This window comes from Pipistrellus hanaki (assembly GCF_964339955.1).
Source record: "Pipistrellus hanaki genome assembly, chromosome: 16".
Taxonomy (NCBI): domain Eukaryota; kingdom Metazoa; phylum Chordata; class Mammalia; order Chiroptera; family Vespertilionidae; genus Pipistrellus; species Pipistrellus hanaki.
This window is the reverse complement of record NC_140518.1, coordinates 35,104,238-35,115,893: the sequence shown is the minus strand read 5'-3', so window position 1 is coordinate 35,115,893 and position 11,656 is coordinate 35,104,238.

Sequence of the window (11,656 nt, the reverse complement as noted above, 5' to 3'; positions counted from 1 at the left end):
TTTGGCTCAGTGGATAGAGCTTCAGCTTGCGGACTCAAGGGTCCCAGGTTCGATTCCGGTCAATGGCATGTGCCTTGGTTGTGGACACATCCCCAGTGGGGAGTTGTGCAGGAGGCAGCTGAATCAATGTTTCTCTCTCATGTTTCTAACTCTCTGTCCCTCTCCTTTCCTCTCTGTAAAAAGGCAATAAAATATATATATATATATATATTTTAAATAAAAATAAAAAATGTGGCTCTCAAAAGAAATTTCGGTTTTTGTACTGTTGATATTTGGCTCTGTGGACTAATGAGTTTGCCGACCACTGGGGCGGTTGGGAGTGGTGGCGGGCTGATGGCGGGAGCCAGCCGGAATGGTCTCTGCGGGTTCCTAATCGGGCCCTGACTTGGAGGCCAGACCCTGGGATCGCCTCCCCATTTACAGAAGGGGATTTTCTTGGAACTGTTGGAAACATGATAGAATTGGCAAAAATACATGACATTAACTACATGAATTATAATCATAGATCAGCATTGTCGTTTTTGTCAGTATGCAAATTTAATTTTCTCTTTCCCCTTTGGGGTGGCAGGGGATAGAAAAACCTTGATGCCGAACCTGAGAACTAAGGCTGATGGTTGAATCAAACCGTCTCTCCTCGGCTGGAGACTGCCCTCTGAAAACTCTAAATTTGGATGGTGGTGTCTCTTTCTTCCTATGCTTTAAAAAAAAATTAAAATTAAATTTTTTTAAAAAACTCTTCCTTCAGCTATTTATTCTGGAGCTTAAGTGTAATGGGAAATATTTGAAATTATTTTCCAAAGAAAAACCTTATTTTGCTTGCACAAGCACACACAAAGGAATGAGTCCAATAGAGGAAGTGTGGAACAACTTATCAATAATTACTCAGTGTCTGTTTGGCACCAGTGTATGGCTGACTGGCATGGAAAGCAGTTATCAAGCACAGAGCTTAGAGTTTGCTATATTAGTAAGTACAACCAAAGCTTATCTTTAAAGTAGAAATATGTAAGTAAAGTACATGAGGTTTTTAAGTGATTTTGAGGTATTTTTGGTTGGAATAAAGTTATATTTCCCAAACTTCAGTCATTTTAGTACCAACTTCTTTTTTTTTTTTTTTTTTATATTTTACTGATTTTTTTACAGAGAGGAAGGGAGAGGGCTAGAGAGCTAGAAACATTGATGAGAGAGAAACATCGGCCAGTTGCCTCTTGCACACCCCCTACTGGGGATGTGCCCGCAACCAATGTACATGCCCTTGACCGGAATCGAACCTGCGACCCTCCAGTCCACAGACCGACGCTCCATCCACTGAGCCAAACCAGTCTCGGCTTGTACCAACTTCTTAATGTTATTGTTGTTGTTGTTAATCCTCACCTGGGGATTTTTTAATTTTTATTTTTAGAGAGAATGGTAAAGGAAGAGGCAGAGAAACATCAATGTGAGAGAGACACGTGGATTTGTTGCCTCCCACATGTTGGGGTTGGGGATCGGGTCTGGGTATTAAGCAGGGGCCAAGGTACATGCCCTTGACCGGAATCAAACCTGTGATCCTTCAGTCCAAGGGCCAATGCTCTAACTACTGAGCAAACTGGCTAGGACCAACTTCTTAATTTTTTACATACCCATACACCACCTGCAAAATTGGTGTTTTTCGTATACACTCATTTTACATGTAAATATAATTATTTTTAAAGAAGACTTTACATCTCTACCATAAATGGAAAACTAGCATCTAGTTGCATGATAGAGAGTAACCATAAAAATAATATGAAACAGAACAATATCCTAAAATTTGATATTGATTAAGAACAAAGATAAAAGTAATGTTAAATCTAACCTTTTGATTTGTTAAACTCACATCTTCAAGCAAGTTTCTCCATAAGAATGAGCTTATAGATTTTTGACTTGATTTGTTATTTTAAGACTATGTACTTCCGCCGAAACTGGTTTGGCTCAGTGGATAGAGCGTCGGTCTGAGGACTGAAGGGTCCTGGGTTAGGTTCCAGTCAAGGGCATGTGCCTTGGTTGCGGGCACATCCCCGGTGGGGGGTGTGCAGGAGGCGGCTGATCGATGTTTCTCTCTCATTGATGTTTCTGGCTCTCTATTCCTCTCCCTTCATCTCTGTAAAAAAACACAAAATATATTTTTTAAAAAGACTATGTACTCCTTTTTTACTTCTGGTGTTTATCAGACTAGAAATCTCAGCTCGCTAGTAAACATATTTACAAAGGTTAAAGATGCAATTACTCCCCAAACGTGGTGACTTCAGTCCAGCAGGGAGCTAGGAAGGATAATCCTCCTATGGGCCCAAGGACGAAAGGAGACCCAGATATGGTGAACTCAGAAGTCTCTAGCATAAAGTCCTTTAATTATCTGGCCTCGCCTCTTGACACCTTCTCCCTGGAATTGAAGGGTTTTAATCAGGAAACCAAGTTGATTTTAAATAGCTACAACGAGTATAGGCCTTTTTCCACAGTTGGCCTCTTCCTGTGTTGAGAGTCCTGACCAGGCAACTCTGAGTACAGGTGTGACGAGGAGGCTTTCCGGAAAACACCCCAAGTCATTCTGTGTCCACTGGGAGAAGGAAAACACCAGAGAAAGATGAAGTCAGAAGGATAGATCCAGAAGATTTAATATTTGTCAAGGAGGAAGAAATGAGAATGACAAACAAAGATGGAGAGAGAATGTCCTTGAGCTGAAGACTTAAGTCTTTGGATTGCAACACCCTCTTAAAATAATTCTCTCTCCCTCTCTCTCTCCCCCTAGTCTGCTAAAATGTCTTAATTCAAAGAATAAGGAAGAAAGGAATGTGTAGGTATCATCTTTTCACCTATAACATAGATTGTCTTCAAAATTCTAGAGAAAATTATTTGAAATCTGGAATTCTATAACCAGTTAAAAAATATTAAGTATGAAAGCACAAAAAGATATTGTTGGACATCTTAGTACTCTAGAAGTTGGACATGTACCCTTTATTTTTGGGAGGGGGGGGAATTAATAGAGAAAAAGTGGAAAGAGGAGATATTGACTATAAGAAACTGTGGAACCACCTAACCCGGTTTGGCTCAGTGGATAGAGTGTCAGCCTGCAGACTGAAAGGTCCCGGGTTCGATTCTGGTCAAGGGCATGTACCTTGGTTGCGGGCACATCCCCAGTAAGGGGTGTGCAAGAGGCAGCTGATCGATGATTCTCTCTCAGTGTTTCTAACTCTCTATCCCTCTCCCTTCCTCTCTGTAAAAAAATCAATAAAATATATTTTTAAAAGAAGAAAAAAAGAAACAGTGGAACCAAGTGAGCTGTGTGATGAAAAGAAGCCTCTGTGTCATAACCATATAACCGGAACACAATCAGTTCAAATTGCAACTGCAAGAAGTGTTCTTGAAGAATATCTTTAAAATTTTCAGAAACGATGATTCATAAGCCAGAAGTATAACCACATACTCCTGGTGAGTTGAAATTACATCTCAAGACAAATAAAAATTCCGAGAAAATTGAAAAGCTGTACAAGAAAGTTACAACTATGAAGAAGCTTTAAATGTGGTGTGATTTTTTTTTTCAGAGTAACATATGAACCATAAGAGATGTTTGGTGCCAAGTGTCACCACCCTTTTCATGAAGACGTTCCTGACCACCCAGCTGAACTCATGTGTCTCTAAATCATTCACTGATTCATTCCACAAAGACTTGTTGCTCACTGTCTGAACTTATTCTCTGAACTCACTGACTCATTCATTACTTTCCCCAAGTGTTTTTTTGAACATCTTCTAAGTTCTGGGACCTGTGCTTCACACTGAGGATGGTCCCTGCCTTTTTATGGAATTTATGATATAGCTCTATTTTACTCTGATTCAAATGACACCATCTATTTTGTAAATTCATTATTTTTCCATCTTATTTTTTCCTGCGTAGAAGAGTTGAAGTCTTAATTTATCTCTGCATTGATCTAAAAATAACCTACACAAAACTTTTCCACAGTGAGAGCTCCATAAATAGCTTATTATATTATTAAGTATTATATTTGTATCAAGTTTATAAACACACATACTATTTGACATGGCAAGTCAATTCCACATCCAGGATCCTCAGATACAGCTGCACCTGTGAAAAATGATGTTTTAAGAAGTTATTCAATACAACACTGTTTGTAATAGACAAAAAATATATATATTTTAACCTGACTGTCCCCCAAGAGAAGACTAATAAAGTAAATTATGAAACAGTCATAGAGTGGGACACTTTTCACCTGTAAAATGTATAACTAGGAATTTTTTAAATATTTTTATATGGAATAGCCACCCAGATACATTAAATGAGAGGAAAAAAAAGGTTCAGAAAACTATATAGAGTATTCTGTCATTATTTTGATAGGAAAAAGTAAAATGTACTTCTTTGTATACACAAAGAATTTCTCTAGAAAGATACATAAAAAACTAGTAGTATTGGGGTTGCCCCTCCTAAGGGATCTACATGGCTGGGGGTCAGAGGGGAAAGATTTCACTGAATACTTTCCTACCATTTGAGAAGTGTACACTATATTAACTCTTTTTAAAAATATAAAAGCTGCCGAAACCGGTTTGGCTCAGTGGATAGAGTGTCAGCCTGCAGACTGAAAGGTCCCAGGTTCGATTCCGGTCAAGGGCATGTATCTTGGTTGTGGGCACATACCCAGTAGGAGGTGTGCAGGAAGCAACTGATCGATGTTTCTATCACTCTCCCTTCCTCTCTGTAAAAAAATCAGTAAAATATATTTTTTTAAAAATATATAAAAGCTTTTATAGTAATAAAGTATTTATGTATACAGATGACACAAATAGGGCAGCAAGAAGAAACGTAGGTGTGGAGAGAGCTGGGCAGAGGTAAGTTGTTATTTTGACACTGAAAGGATCCTGAAGGAAGCGGGTGGCGGCAGCCTGGTGCGGTGGGAACATGCACTCAGCAGAGGCCTGGGGCCTGGCTGCCAGCCGGGCCTTACAGCTCACAGCCTCAGTTTCCTACCCACATCAATACCTGTCCTGTCCAGCTGATGCAATGATAGAACTTTATGGAATCAACATTTCTACCAAAGCACCATATTGATTTCTTGTTGAATCCTACAGTGCCTCCACGACCTTTGAATTCCGTTTCGGTAGCACTGCCAGTGGTATTGCACTGTCTATCAGCTTCCCTGACCAAATGCACATGAATAAGGGGGAAAGATCTTTCTCTACATAAAGCTATTGGTAAGATGTGAAGTGTTTTCTATCATTGGTTTACAGCAAGTTCATTGATAAACCATCAACATTCATTCTCTACATTCTTTTCTTTAATATGTTTTATTGGTTATTGTTATTGTTTTTGCATTTTTGGTTTTGTTGGTGTGTGTGTATTTTTTTAGAGAAATGGAGAGGGAGGGAGGGAGAGAGAGAGAGACAAACACTCCCTACTGATGTCCAGCCTGAAACCCCGGGCATGTGCCCTGACTGGAAATTGAACCAGCGACCTTTTGGTACATGGGTGGACGCTCAACCAACTGAGCCACACCAGCCAGGTCTCTACATTCTTTATATTAAGTCTCAATGTGACAGGCCAGTGATTTTCAACCAGTTTGCCACAAGAATTTTTAAAACATGCAATACCTCACTATTTAGTCAGGGGCACTGACCTCCATTCCCTGATTATAAAAATAAAAAATAAAAATAAAAAAAATGGCAACAGCCAGCACAACAATAGCCATCCAGTGTGCATGAATCAAAATTATACTTACTTTTTTGTCAGATCAGTGGGAAAAAAAAAATGGGAGGGATGCCACAGAATTTTGGAAATTCGTTTACATGTGCCACGAGATAAAAAGGGTTGAAAACCGCTGGCATAGACCATTGTGCAGAGCTGACTATTCAAGACTCCGGTGTCCTGGGCCCTTACCAGGAACTGACTCCTCTGCTGCAGAGCTCTATTTAAAACACGAAACAAAAACAGCAGTTAAGAAACATGAGAACTTTCGTTGGCATTTTAAACGTCCACCAACTTGCCAAAGAAGAGAAATAAGAGCAGTGTGCTTTTAAGAGGCCCTTAGAAGATAAAGAGGCTGTGGCACAGGCTTCTCTTTTGAAATAGCATGTTTCCACTGCCAAGAGGACTAAGAGATGCCCTCAGCATCTTTCATGTGGTCACGGCCAACCCACAGTCCAGCAGTATTTTCTCAGCGTCTGCTCGGCATCACGGATCCCGCCGCGGCTCCTGCCCACGCACCGCGCGCGTGGCTCCGCGAGGCGGCTGGGGTGAATCCAGGACCCAGCACACCTCTTCACTGAAGAGTGGCTTCCCGGAGAGATAGCACTCAATCTTCGTTTCATTTTGCATTGGGAAGCAATGTGGTAGGTTTTAAACCAATACTTGCTTTTGAGTTTTTGAGATACCTGTTTTAGAGAATCTGATTTTGGAATTGGAAAAAAAAAAAACAACTTGAAAGGTTATCTAAGATCCAATCTGATGTTGAAATGCCCTGTATAGCATTCCTGTATAGCATTCCTGCCAATGGTTTCCAACGTTTGAACACTCCCAGGGATGGAAAACTCAACTCCTCCCACAGAAGCCCTTCCCATAAGCTGGAAAGGCCTTCCCACAATTCCCCTCCATGGGTACTAGTGTACATGGATTACCTACAGAATAAACCGGCTTTTTCCTATACAGGAGCAACCATACAGTATTTTAACACATCTGCCCTTTCTCCTCTAAGAACTCTCTTCTCCAGGCTAAATATTTAGGCTCTTCAATTCTTCTTCTTTTGACAGCTGTAGACCCAAATGAAAATGGAGTCGCTTATGTCAGGAACAAACGTGTTGACTGTCTGGGTAGAGCTGGGGACAGCCAACACAGGCACTGGAGGAACCCTAACCTAACCGCACAGGGATTCGCTAGCCTCAAAAATTCGCAAACGCCTTCTTGTTCCCCTGATTCAGGAATCCTGATCCAAAGAAGAAGACCAATCAAATGAAAAAAAGCCCAACAACTTATTATCCCATAAAAAAACCCTTCGTCTCTGAGCAACCCGGAACTCACTGCTCCTGTCGCCCTGACATTGCAAAGATAAACGTATCTTTCTGCTTGGTCTGATTCAGTGTGCAGAGGTTGGTTTCTGACATAGTATGTCTGGCCTTCTGTCGCACCCTGTCTCAGTTTACCTCTAGTCCAAAATTGTATGTAATATTCCTGTCCCAGAAGAGGGCAATTATTTTTTTTTAATATATTTTATCGATTTTTTTTTTTTTTTTTTTTTTTTTTTACAGCGAGGAAGGGAGAGGGATGGAGAGTTAGAAACATTAATCAGCTGCCTCCTGCACACCTCCTACTGGGGATGTGCCCACAACCAAGGTACATGCCCTTGACTGGAATCGTACCTGGGTCCCTTCAGTCCGCAGGCCGATGCTCTGTCCACTGAGCCAAACCGGTTAGAGCGAGGGCAATTATTTTAATGGAGTAGGTTTTCTAGGATGAACCCTGAACTGAGAGCTTTCGATGGCTAAGTAAATCATGGCCCTTAGCAGAGCCTGGAATGGATTACCTAAGGGAGTACCGTGGCAGGAGCCCTGGGCCGGCAGCTCAGAGGTGAGCCCGCAAACCCTGGGTTATGCCACTGACCCTCTGAGCAAGTCACCTCCCGCTTTGCGCCTCCTTTCCTCCTTTTTGGAAGGAGAAGCTCGCCCTGGGGTTTAGAATTCCAGGGCTCTGAATTCTAGAGATGTCTCGGTGGCTTCACAAATGTTTGGCTTTTGTTTTAAGTCCTTTATTTTTAAAAACTGTAAAAAAAAATAGGTAGAGTCAAATGTCTCCTATATTAAAAATGTTCTAGGCCCATTTAGCTCATGGGAGCTAACCAACATTTTGTAAACCTCAGGCTAAAACCAGCTTTGTTGTCTTTTTATATTTTTCAGCTACGTCTAAAAGTATCTTTGGTCAGGAAGGGTTTGTTCAGTAGAGCTTTTTTTAAATCCAGGCGTGTATGTGTGTCTATTCATGTAAAACTGCCTGGGGAAGGGCGTTTATGCCACCGTTAGTTGGTGCTGGGCCGAGCGCAGGCCACCGGTGGGGATGCAGTGTCTTGTCATGACGCAATAGTGTCAACATGTACAGACACAGACAAGCCGGGACTAGCTGGAGTGGTCATAAAGTGCAGGGTGTTATCTGGCTGACGTTGATCGTTATGACAAAGAAGGAGGAGATGTACCATGAGTGTGTCTCCTTTGAAACCAAAACTTCCCACTAATTCTTATGAGCTTTAGAATCAGTTTCTGACTAGAGAGTGGTACATTGAATTTGTAAGTCTGGAAAATGATGTGGTTTGCTACTACTTATTTACAGGATCTTCTCCATATTATGCAGCTAACTTTATTAAACAAAGAAAAATCAGATACCGAAGCTGATTCCACACTGTGGAGTGGAATCCCAGCTCCCGCTCTTATTAGTTGAGTCATCTTGGACAAGGACCTGACCCTAGAGCCTGTAATCTCACCACTGTGCCCACCACGCCCATTATTTGAGCACCGCACTCGCTCAGGTGCTCACAAGACACAGGCTGGTCATTTTCAAGGTAAAGTGGCCTTTTCATGTATCATGTCAGAAGCCGGGCCGAGACCTTCTCTGAATCTTCTGCTAAGTGAGTTGAGTAAGAATACACCAAAACACGCTACCTTTTGCAAATTTTTTAAAATATATTTTATGATTTTTTTTTTTTTACAGAGAAGAAGGGAGAGGGATAGAGAGTTAGAAACATCGATGAGAAAGAAACATCGATCAGCTGCCTCCTGCACACCTCCCACTGGAAATGTGCCTGCAACCAAGGTACGTGCCCTTGACCAGAATCGAACCTGGGACCCTTGAGTCCGCAGGCCGATGCTCTATCCACTGAGCCAAACCAGTTAGGGCTTGCAAACTTTTAAATTGGAAATATTTTCAATCTCTCCCCACTACCTCATTGTATAAGATGTAGAACTTGAGTGGCAGCAGCGAGGACATGAGAACATTTTGCCACCTGTCCTGCATTTGCTAGAATAATGTCCATCAGGTAAGAGAAAGCAACTCTCTCACGGCCCCTCACTGAGTTGGGGGGAAACACATTTCTGCTGCAAGAGGGAAAAGGAAGCAGAACTTCTCCTAAAATGACTCTCGGGAAAACACTTCTCTTAGCATGAACTATCCCACCTTACATTAATCACAGGAAAGTACATAACATATAATTAGTACAGAATTGTGTATTCACTGAAAATTGCCTTAAAGATTAAGTTAGGTCAATGCTGCCGAAACTGGTTTGGCTCAATGGATAGAGCGTGGGCTTGGGGACTGAAAGGTCCCGGGTTGGATTCCGGTTAAGGGCATGTACCTTGGTTGGGGGCATATCCCCAGTAGGGGGTGTGCAAGAGGCAGCTGATGGATGACTCTCATCGATGTTTCTAACTCTCTATCTCTCTCCCTTCCTCTCTGTACAAAATCAATAAAATATAAAATAAAAAAAATAAGTTAGGTCAATTCTGAGAAAAGCACCTAAAATAAAATAACTATTTAGTAATATTTGTTTTTTAAGTGAACAAATGCAAAAAAAAAAGAAAAAGAAAAAGAAAAAAAGCATACTTATAATATGATTAAACAGAATTGCATTTCCTAAGGAAAATACCAGAATCTTCCAAAACATGGGATTTTTTTTTTTTCCTTAAAGGGCATTGTTTTTCTCACATACGTTCTGTATCTAACAGATTTTTTTTATAAAGAACAGTTCCACACGATGGCAGAGTGTGTCTGGATATAGCAGTTGCCTCTGTTCTTCATGATGGGAGTAGGAAACACAGCAACGAGATATGAAGATCCAGTTTCCAGGAAAAGGGTGGTTACGGATCCAGTGCGGGTCAGGCCACAGCCACGGATACCATGCCGACCAGGCTTTCACCAGAAATCTGAACAACCTGAGCCCGGGAGTTGTGAAAGCTATTGTTAAATTAAGATCGCATAGTAAAACGTATGTGTGAATTATTAATTGTTCATGTGTTAAATGTTCATTGCAAACTTGTTAACTGCATAAATAACAACTATTTCCTAATGTTCCATTTTAAAATAAATAGTTTAGGATGCTAAACATATGCTTATGGTTTATAAATACCTAGCTGCTAGCATTTCCGTGGGCCAAGCAAAGTTGGATCGGGCCAAACCCCGGAAAATGTAAGTGTATTTAGTCTCACTCCTACACTGTCACGGCCCCGTGCTCCTGACAGTTGTAATGGGGTCTGCTATTAAATCTTGGCAGACACCGTCAGGTGCTCCTCAGAATGTGTGTGGGCCTCCAATAGCCTGCATCAGCACCCCAGGGGTCACCGTGTGGGTCCCCAGGCCCCCTCACAAACCTGCAAATCAATTTAGGAAACACCGTACCTTTGGGTCGGGGCGGGGGGCGGGAGGGGGGGGGGCTGCTCTATCCTACCAGGGGTCTCTCTCGGGTTTCACTTTTCCACAGGAAACAGAATATAAATCTCAAATTGTCCTTGCACTTGGACCAGTTCCCTTTGTTGATCTGATACAAGAATAGCTTTTTGTGCTGTGACCGTGCATTGGCTGAATAGACGCCTTGTGTTTTCGGAGGAAAAACTGAGTGCCTCCTTGCTCCCCATCACTTCTGGCCCTGGTAGCTCCGAGGATAAGCCAGCTTGGGTTTCACCCTGCAGGACCGGCATTTCGCCGAGCACAGAAAGCCACTGGGAAGCAGAGAGGAGGCAGAGCGCAGGGGGCACTGGGCCCTCTGTGTGGCTGGCTTCTGGTCTTTGGCCCTTTGTCAGGCACAGCAGCTGAGGCTGCGGAACAGGGTGAGGTAGCAACATGCAAGGGTCAAGCCAGCAGCAAGGTGTTCCGCAGTAGAAAAGGCATACCGTTTTCTTTTTCTTTTTTCTTTTTTTAATATATTTTATTGATTTTACACAGAGAGGAATTGAGAGGGACAGAGAGTTAGAAACATCGATGAGAGAGAATCATCGATCAGCTGCCTCTTGCACACCCCCCTCTGGGGACGTGCCAGCAACCAAGGTACATGCCCTTGACTGGAATCGAACCCGGGACCTTTCAGTCCGCAGGCCGACGCTCTATCCACTAAGCCAAACCGGTCCCGGCATCTTTTTCTTCTTTTTTAAATGTATCTTTACTGGTTTCAGAGAGGAAGGAAGAGGGAAAGAGAAACATCAATAGATGAGAGAGAATCGTTGATCGGCTGCCTCTTGCACGTCCCCTACTGGAGATCAAGCCCGCAACACAGGCATGTGCCCTTGACCAGAATCGAACCTGGGACCCTTCAGTTCGCAGCCGGACACTCTATCCACTGAGTGAAACCAGCTAGTCATTTTCTTGATGTTCATTTTTTCCATGCATGGAGCTTCCCAGAAGAGAATACTCAAAGGAACAACTAGACATGGGGCTTAAGAACCATTTTAAGGAAGGGCAATGAATACTGAGAAAGGACAGGGACGAGGGGATTGGGGCTTCTAGGGGATGAAATGTGGGAACGTAACTAAGATACACGTGGGTAAATGAATGGAAGATGAGAGTTCTTTCAGTAAGGTCTCTGTCTACGACTCACTTGGTGAGACACTCCCCCCGCCCCCACATCCCTAGTGATAAGCATCAGTCTCCTCCTGTGCAGAAGAACAC